The sequence below is a fragment of the Natator depressus genome, chromosome 2 (genome assembly GCF_965152275.1).
Source record: "Natator depressus isolate rNatDep1 chromosome 2, rNatDep2.hap1, whole genome shotgun sequence".
Classification (NCBI taxonomy): Eukaryota; Metazoa; Chordata; order Testudines; family Cheloniidae; genus Natator; species Natator depressus.
The window spans coordinates 76,045,657-76,055,518 of NC_134235.1; the positions used below are offsets into that span (position 1 = coordinate 76,045,657).

General features: G+C 40.0%; 1 pseudogene; it reads right to left on the reverse strand.

Annotated features, from left to right (window-relative positions):
- Positions 1-9,419: 9,419 nt before the first annotated feature.
- LOC141981439 (TP53-regulated inhibitor of apoptosis 1 pseudogene) lies at positions 9,420-9,649 on the reverse strand (annotated as a pseudogene).
- Between the last annotated feature and the right edge of the window lie 213 nt (positions 9,650-9,862).

Here is a 9,862-nt window from a genome sequence, read left to right on the forward strand (position 1 = left end):
GGCTGTAGTCCACCCTGTACTCAGAGCTGTGACTTTTTAGCCCATGGCATCTGGGCATATCCTCCCTTACCACCCTTGAGCATGTGAGGTCTAGTACCACACACTGGGCCAAGAGAAAAAAATCCCAAAGGTTCAATAATAAGCAGCATTGCTGCACAAGATTGTAGGAGTGGTATGTCACACAAAAGGCAGATGGTCCATTGTTATCATGTTAGTAGGCCTTTAATAAATGAAGCTAAGACAATCAACATATTTTGGTGCAAACATGTCTAGCCAAGATATATTTACTTAGAAGAATCCACAAAATAGTAGTGTTATGACGGGCAGCATGAGATAGTTTTCCACAATATTTTTCTTAGGACCTGTCTACACAGTGGGATCATGTGCTCTATGGGGGTGTGACTTCTAAAGTGCACTAATCTGTTACACAATAATTGGTCCCTATGTATCCTGTTGGTGCGCTTTAATGAAGTGCTGTTTGAAATGTATGAATCTTTATTGTGAACCAGCAGAGTCCATACCACCCAGTTAATGTGAAACACGTTAGTGTTATTTAGAAATCACACTTCTGTAGAGTGTATTATTCCATCATTTACATAAGTCCTGAGTGTATAAGCAAGTTTTTAGTTTTAGGAAGACATGTTTGTTGTTGGGTGTTTTTTGAGTTTTGAGGGTTTTTTTGTTTGTGTAGTGGCAGCTTTGGGAGAGAGGGGGCTTTGTAAGTAGGAATAAAGTTTGCTTTATTCCTTCATCTCTGATTGTGTAAATTCTTGAGGCAGTGTTGTTCTCTAGGAACCAGGCATTGGTGTTGGGCTGAAATTTCTAGAAGAAGGGATTCCCTGCATGTTTTTGACTACCTCTGTTCTATGACTGATAAATATGTGTAAATAAAGCAACTTTGCTCTTAAAATATACCTGGACTCTGCATCGTTGATTTCTTCCCCACCAGACACCACAAAATTGTGCTTTCACTCAGAAGAAGGGACAATGCTGGTTCTGGTGTCAAAAGAAGGAATAGGATTTTGTGCAATCAATTATAATGTTCAAGAACTACGAGAGGGAACATGATATGAAAAATAAACAATATATTGATTTTAGTAATTACAGGAATTTCTCTGAAAATAAGTCACAAGTAAATTATAAGATATTCCAGGTCAATCTTCTTCTTACTGCATTGTTTTACAATTTAAATAATGTAAATATTTTCGTGTACATGTCTAGGGCTTTCCAATCTGAATCAGATCAGATTGTTATAATTGCACAGTGAGTGAACAGATTCTCTGCACAAATATAAAAATAGTTAAAGATTCATTGATATGATAGTGTTTTTCTGAACAAAGGGCGGAAAACAATAGCATAACCTGCCTGAGTGGGGCATAGCCCCCCATAGTGATTGGAGTTTCTGGTGGCAGCTGCATCTAGCAGCTTCCCACGCCACCAGGCTTTCCACGCCACCAGGTTCCAACCCAAAGGGCCTCTTAAGCACCATAAAGAAGCCATCCACTACCCTCCCCTGAGCCTCTTCCTACCACTCTGCCCCTCCTCAGGGTGCATCATGGCTTGCAGTTATCTCTTGCAACCCAGTTCATGGGCCTCTGCTGGTTAAGGAATCCTGGCTTTGCACAACTGCTCTCCTCCTGGGGATACCTTCCTGGCAGAGTCCCTCCATCACAGTGAGAGCAGCCTGTCTCAATCCACTCACTGCCCTGTTGTACTAAAGAGACTCCGTTTTAAGTCCCTCCTCCAACTGGAACATGCCCAACAGCCTGTGGGTGTGGAGCATCCTGGGCCCAAAATTGTTCCTAAACCCCTATCTCGCCAGTGTGGGGTTTATCCACGCCCCACCCACTGCCACGGCCTGCACATAAATGAAAGACAACTTTTAATTTACCAAAAGTTTAATTTTCTAATAAATACACTTTCTTGCTCAGACAAATATTTTACTGAAGCAGCATGTAGCATAGATGTATGAAACCCAAGTCAAATAGGGAATTTTCCCGTCATTCTAGTCTGCAAAATGTGTTCACTCACCTCATTCAGAGCAGGAGATCTAGATACTTTATTCCTTAATATATCAAGTTAGAAGCAATTTGCCAGTAAGAATCAACAAACATTTCTTGCAAAGATCTGGGCAGCACCGCAGTTAACAGTGACAGGTAATATAGTATGCCGGAGACTTCTCAGGAAAAAAAAATCTTTCCATTCAGTGTCAAATGGACACTTGTCATGCCAAGATGAATGCACACACAAGAATGTCGTCTATCCAGCCTGACACCTTCTGTAGGCTGAACAAAATTCAGTATGCCTTGGATATGATAGTGCAAGTAAATGTGTGAAGCCGCATATTAGAGAAGTGAACACCTGCTGTAAGGTATCACCTGGCAATATCACACGAGTCATATAGAAGATTGCTGACATAATTCACAGAAGGGACAGGGTTTACACCCTTCAGAAAAAAAAATGGTTACCTGCCTTACAGTTGACTTGGAAAATGGAATGATCCAAGATCCATCATCTTTCGCAATGGGTACTCCTAGTATAATGGTTGCCACTTGGTACTGGGTGTTTGGTCATTAACAACCAAAAAATGACCTCTTTTCCATTTGTTCATATGATCAATTTATATGGAGTGGGAGTATATGTTTACAGCATGTACTCCAGAAACCCTGGATCCTTACTTCCTACTACCAGGTGGCATAGCTAGTGAGACATCCCCCACCATCCACACGGACACAGATACACTCTTCATCCCTTTTACACTCCATCTTGCTGGTTCTCATATCTCCCCAGATCATGTACTAGTTTATGTGACCCATTGCCCCATCCTGCAACCCTTACTCATATAAAGTAGTCCTGTCGTAGTCAATGGGATTATTCATATGATTATGAACTACTTATGTGTGTCAGGGTTGCAGGATCAAAATGCCACATTATAAACTGTTTACGGCAGGGACGATGTCTCTCTGAGAATTGCCATGCATACCTATTACACTATATAACATTGATAGAAATACTGATAAAGTCAGTGGTATAATGATGAATTTTGTCTCAAATTCAATTACCATATGGCCAGATTGTTGCTTGGATGATGCACTTGCACAGGGAGAAAGACTGAGTAAGGCCTTGTTATGGGTGTCCGGGCATGCAGGGAGAAGTGGACATTGTGCACTTACCGCTTCTACCTTCAAGTGGGCAGAGTGTTGGGTCTGGCCCCCCTCTCTCCACTGAGCTTCGGTTAGTGTAGGTATCCTGGCACGTGGGCTAGTTGGGTAGTTAGTAATCTGCTATTTGTATGTGTCAGTAGCACATTACCATTTGCTGGAGCGATTGGGTGGCAGGAAAGGATTTTATGCACTGCTCCTGAGGCAGTGGAGTTTAATGCAGGGCAACATGCAAAAGCACAGTCTGGCATTTTGCGCCTGAACATTGCGCCTGCGTGTGCTAGTTTGTTGCTGTTACTGTTGGGCGATTTTTTTTTCAAAGTATGCATATGATGCCCAGTAAACATTTACGTTATGTGAACACTGCTAACTGTGAAAATAAAGAAAATGTGTGAAGACACACAAGTGCATCCAATATTTATTGTGGGGTTCATTATTTATTTATTTAGATTTACATAATAATAAAAATGATGCTTGTACAAATGCTATAGGTGCCTTCACATAATCTTATAGCGTCATAATATATCCAGCAGCATTAAAAAAAGAATTTCAGCAAGAACAAATTAACTCAGCTCTGCCAGCCAGCGAATTAGCTGCAAAACCCATCCTTCCTATTCTCCATTGTCTTCAGGAAAGAAGGGCTAGGGGAAAGCTGACAAGTACAGAGGAGCACAAGATTTGGACATTGACATCCCTGGGGGAAGATTTATTATAGGGGATTCACTATATCCTATTAAAAAGGACAGGCTAGAAGTTGATAAAGTAGAGGTAGGAACTGAAGAGAAGCAGCCAAATGAAAAAGAGTCCCATTCAATTACATCACATGAAGGCAGACAATTAATTACTGACAAATTTTATAAGTGCTTGTACATAAATGATAGAAGTCTAAATACTAAAATGGATGCATTTGGGTGCCTAGTATTAAATGAGGATATTGATATAATAGGCATCACAGAAACTTAGTGGAATGATGATAATCAACAGGACATAGTAATACCATGGTAGAAAATATATAGGAATGACAGTAAATTGTGCTGGTGGAGGAGTGCATAGACTTAAAACATAGTAAAAATCTTAAATGGATCAAATTGTATCATAGAATCGCTATGGATAGAAATTCCATGCTTGAATAATAAGAGAACAGCAATAGGAATATACTATGAACCACCTGACCAGAATGGTGACTGTGATTGTGAAATGCTCAGGGAGATCAGAGAGGCTACAAAAACAGAAAAATCAGTGATCATGGGGGGATTTCAAGTATTCCCATATTGACTTGGTAAATGTCACCTCAGGACAGGATGCAGAGATAAAGTTTCTAGACACATTTAATGACTGCTTCCTAGAGCAGCTTGTCCTGGAACTCATACGGTGAGAGACAATTCTTGCTTCAGTCCTTGGATCTGATCCAAGAGGAGAATAATGCTGAACCGCTTGGTAATAGTGACCATAATGTAATTAAATTTAACATCCTTTGCGGTGATGATGGTGGTGGTGATGGTAGTGAAATACCAAAAAACCCCACCACAGTAGTATTTGATTTCAAAAAGGGGAACTACACAAAAATGTGGAACTTTATTAAACAGATATTAAATATTCACTCTCACAAGAGTGAAATGCCTGTAAGTTGCAAGGAAACTTAAAAAAACCCACAATAATAAAGGCTCAAACTAAATGTATATCCCAAATAATTAAAAAAAAAAGAAAAAAGAAAAACAGTAAGAGGACAAAAAAATAAAATAAAACTCACCTAGACTAAACAACAGAGTAAAAGAAGCAGTTGTGGGGGGAGGGAGGAAATCAACCTTTCAAAATTGGAAGTCAAATCCTCTGAGGAAAATAGAAAGGAGCATAAACTCTGGTAAGTCAAATGTAAAATTATAATTGGGCAGGCCAAAAAAGAATTTGAGTAGCAGCTAGCAAAAGACACAAAAACTAACAGTAAACATTTTTTTAAGTACATGAGAAGCAGTAAGCCTGCCAAACAACAGGTGGTGCTACTGGATAATCAAGACGATATGGAGCACTCAAGGAAGAAAAGACTGTTGCAGAAAAGCTAAACGAATTCTTTGCATCAATCTTCACTGCAGAGGATGTGAGGGAGATTCCCACACCTGAGCCTTTTTTTTTAGGTGACAAATCTGGAGAACTGTCCCAGGATGAGGTGTCAGTAGGGGTGGTTTTGGAACAAATTGATAAATTAGACATTAATAAGTCACCAGTAACAGATGGTATTCACACAAGAGTTCTCAAGGAGCTCAGATGTGAAACTGCAGAACTACCAACTGAAACATGTAACCTATCTCTTAAATCGGCCTCTGTACCAAATGACTGGAAGACAGCTAATGTAATGCTGATTTTTTAAAAAGGCTCCAGAGGGCAATTGTGGCAATTTCAGGCTGATAAGCCTAACTTCAGTTCCAGGAAAACTGGTTGAAACTGTAGTGAAGAACAGAATTAACAGATTTCAGAGTAGCAGCCGTGTTAGTCTGTATCCGCAAAAAGAAAAGGAGGACTTGTGGCACCTTAGAGACTAACAAATTTATTTGAGCGTAAGCTTTTCTGAGCTACAGCTCACTTCATCGGATGCATGCAGTGGAAAATACAATAGGGAGATTTATATACACGGAGAACATGAAACAATGGGTGTTACCATACACACTGTAACGAGAGTGATGAGGTAAGGTGAGCTATTACCAGCAAGGGGGGGGGGGAGGGAGAAAACCTTTTGTAGTGATAATCAAAGTGGGCCATTTCCAGCAGTTGACAAGAACATGTGAGGAACAGTAGGGGGGGAAATAAACATGGGGAAATAGTTTTACTTCATGTAATGACACATCCACTCCCAGTCTTTATTCAAGCCTAAGTTAATTGTATCCAGTTTGCAAATTAATTCCAATTCAGCAGTCTCTCGTTAGAGTCTGTTTTTGAAGTTTTTTTGTTGAAGAATTGCCACTTTTAGGTCTACTGTTCCTCACACATTCTTGTCAACTGCTGGAAATGGCCCACCTTGATTATCACTACAAAAGATTTCCCCGCCGCCCCCGCTCTCCTGCTGGTAATAGGTCACCTTACCTGATCACTCTCGTCACAGTGTGTATGGTAACACCCATTGTTTCATGTTCTCCGTGTATATAAATCTTCCTATTGTATTTTCCACTGCATGCATCTGATGAAGTGAGCTGTAGCTCACGAAAGCTTATGCTCAAATAAATTTATTAGTCTCTAAGGTGCCACAAGTACTCCTGTTCTTTTTGAGAATTAACAAATACATAGATGAACATGATGTTGCGGAAGAGTCAAGATGGGTTTTGTAAAGGGAAATCATGCCTCATCAATCTATTAGAATTTTTTGAAGAGATCAACAAACAGGTGGTCAAGGGTGATTCGGTGGATATAGTGTACTTAGATTTTCAGAAAGCCTTTGACAAGGTCCCTCATCAAAGGCTCTTAAGCAAACTAAACAATCATGGGATAAGAGGGAAGGCCCTCTTGTGGATCAGTAATTGGTTAAAATATAAGAAACAATGGGTAGAAATAAATGGTCAGTTTTCACTGTGTGTGGAGGTAAGTAGAGGAGTCCCCCCAAGGATCTGTACAGGGACAACTGCTGTTCAACATGTTCATAAATGATCTGGAAAAAGTGACATGGCAAAGTTTGCCAACTCTACTAAATTAGTCAATATAGTTAAGTCCAAAGCAGACTGCAAAGAGTTACAGAGGAATATCACAACACTGGATGACCAGGCAACTAAATAGCAGATGAAGCTTAGTGTTGATAAATGGAAAGCAATGCACATTGGGGAACATAAACTCAACTATACATAGAAAATAATGGGGTCTAAATTAGCTGTTACCACTCGAGAAAGAGATCTTGGAGTCACTGTGGATAGTTTTCTGAAAATATCTGTTCAACATGCAGCAGCAGTCAGAAAAGGTAACAGAATGTTAGGAACCATTAGGAAAGGAATAGATAAGATCATAGAAAATAGAAAATATCATAATGCCACTATATAAATCCATGGTATGCCCACACCTTGAATACTGTATGCAGTTCTGGTCAACCTATCTCAAATATATATATTATAATTGGAAAAGGTACAGAGAAAGGCAACACAAATTATTAGGAGCATGGAACAGCTTCTGTATGAGGGGAGATTTAAAAGACGGGCTGTCCAGCTTGGAAAAAAAACATGACTAAGGGGGAATATGAATTCTATAAAGTCTATAAAATCATGAATTATTTACCCCATCACACAACATACAAACCAGGGCTCACCTAGTGAAATGAATAGGCAGCAAGTTTAAAACAAACATAAGAAACAACTTCTTCACACAATTCACAGTCAATCTGTGAATCTTGCTGCCAGGGGATGTTGTGAAGGCCAAAAGTATGCCTGGGATCTGCACCAGCAAATTCTTTTAAGGTATAGCATTGTGTAGACCATGTTACAGTGGTCTAATCTTGAAGTAACAATGGCCTGGATAACAATGGCAAGGTCCTCCCCAGAAAGCAAAGGTCACAACTTCCTGGAGGAGATGGTATAAAGCTGGCAGGGTTACTATTGTAATATGATAATCAAACAGGATTTAGAATCACCCCAAAATTGCAAATTCGGGTAACTAATACAGAATGCATTCTTTTGATCAGTGCTTAGCTGGATTTCATGGTGGAACATGGAGAGAGCTGTTATTGTGAGCCTGCAGTTAGAGAAGGTTGTTTTCCCAAGGCCACAGTTTAAAGTTATTTTCTCTTTCAGGTTTATTCATGACAAAAATATTCCTCCTTTCTTCCTACTAATGATTGCTACATTTCCTGTTATTTTCCTGGCTGTTATGTTTCCAGGGGTTTTTTTATGTGTGTCTTTTTTTATATTTATTGAGACAAAATAACCTAGATTAATCAGATCTGTGGGTTTTGTTTCATTAATATCCATGTGTGTGTGTTGCAGCAAATAATTTTGAAGTAAATATGCATGATTGTTTAATTCCAGGGTAATAACCTCTGCATCATCTGGAAGAGGGTTGAATGTATATAGGTTATTATTATGACCCCTGGAGCTGCATTCATTTAGCAATTTTTTCAAAAGTGTGTGTTTGCATTAACAATCAAATCATTTTTTTTTCTTCGCTGACTTGCTTTTGTTTTGGAATTGCACCCCCTCTGTTCTTGTATAATGAAGAGGGTCCATTCATGCACTGAGTGAAAAGGTGCAGTGAGTCATCAAAGTGGGGTAATTTTACAAAGAAAAGGTTGTTGTGTAATAATTTGTTGAAAAGTTGGAAATAATTGGAAGAAATGCGCTGAACACTTTATAAATATGGCATGCGGGGTAAAAGAATTATTATTATTTTGGAAATTAATCTCATTTTTTGACTGTGCATTGACAATTATGTGACTAGAACTTGTCAGTTTGATGTGTAACAATGCTTGAATAGCTTGTTTAATCAAAAAACCATTTGATTGTTTAAACCCAGACTAAATAACCATTTCAGTGCTGCCTCACTCATAGTATGTGTTTTAGGAGCAGGATTTTGATATCGTCTTGTATTGTTTTTTAAAAAGTGATACCAACATTATTATTACATAAGGATAATAGAGCAGCCATTAAAGGGACAGTCATGCCATGTGGAAAAAGCCAAGTACTGAGGACAGAACAGAATCCAGAGGAAGAATTCCAGGTAGTTTTCTACCCAGAGCTCCCTGGTAAGCTGAGGAAGCACACCCATGGCTACCCCCTTTCAAGCAGTGCAGAATATACCTTTCAAGTGTACTGGGCCCACTCCATTAGAATCAATGGGTTAAGTGCACCCCTGAGAGCATTCCTGTGTGCTCCCTAGTTCAGGGACAGTTGTATGACAGAGCACAAAGTAAAAAGAGACTCTTTGAGCACTCCTCCATCATGCCTTTGCCTGCGATAGGAGCCATACAATCTGGCCCAAATGAGTGTAGGGGAGATATTCAAAGGGAATTGGGGAATCAGGATCCAATTCCCTTTGGCTTTCATTGGGAGCTGATTGTGTAATTGCTCTTTGTACCTCAGAAAATCTCCTTCTGGAATATGCATACATACATGATATAGACCCAATCTATCTCCTATCTGTCTCTCACCCTATCAAAATTCCTTTCGACTTCAAACTGGAACACAACTGGAGAAGCAGCAGGCCCTACTGTACAATGGACTAGACTGAGTCTATGTGAGGTTCTTTTTCCAAGTCCAAAAGGTCATTGTAATGGCACAAGATGTCCAAACAAGATCAGGAGGAGTTTTCAGCTTTTCCTTTACTGGGACCCATGAATTCCAGCCCTTCGATGGGTATGTCTTTCTCCTTAATAGCTTTCTGCACGCAGAGCTGGTAGCGCTTGAATTGCTGCACGCAGGGGTCCCCCGCGTTCTCCCCCTTGAGGAACTTCTTGGCGAACCAGCGGTTAAAGCACGGTCATACTCGTGCTTCAGCTCTGTGCACGCCTCCCCCACGCTGTCCATGACGGAGCCTGGTCATGTGGCCTGGTCCTGCAACTCTTAATCACATTTGACTTCACTATTCCCTTGCTGTGATGAGACTACTTGCATGAGAAAGCCAACCCTTCCAGGAATAATCCTGACTTGGGCAAATACTCTCATCCAATGTGGTGGGACCACTCGTGTGTAAGAGGGAGCATGATTTGGCCTATCATGTATACTTCACAACTAATACAC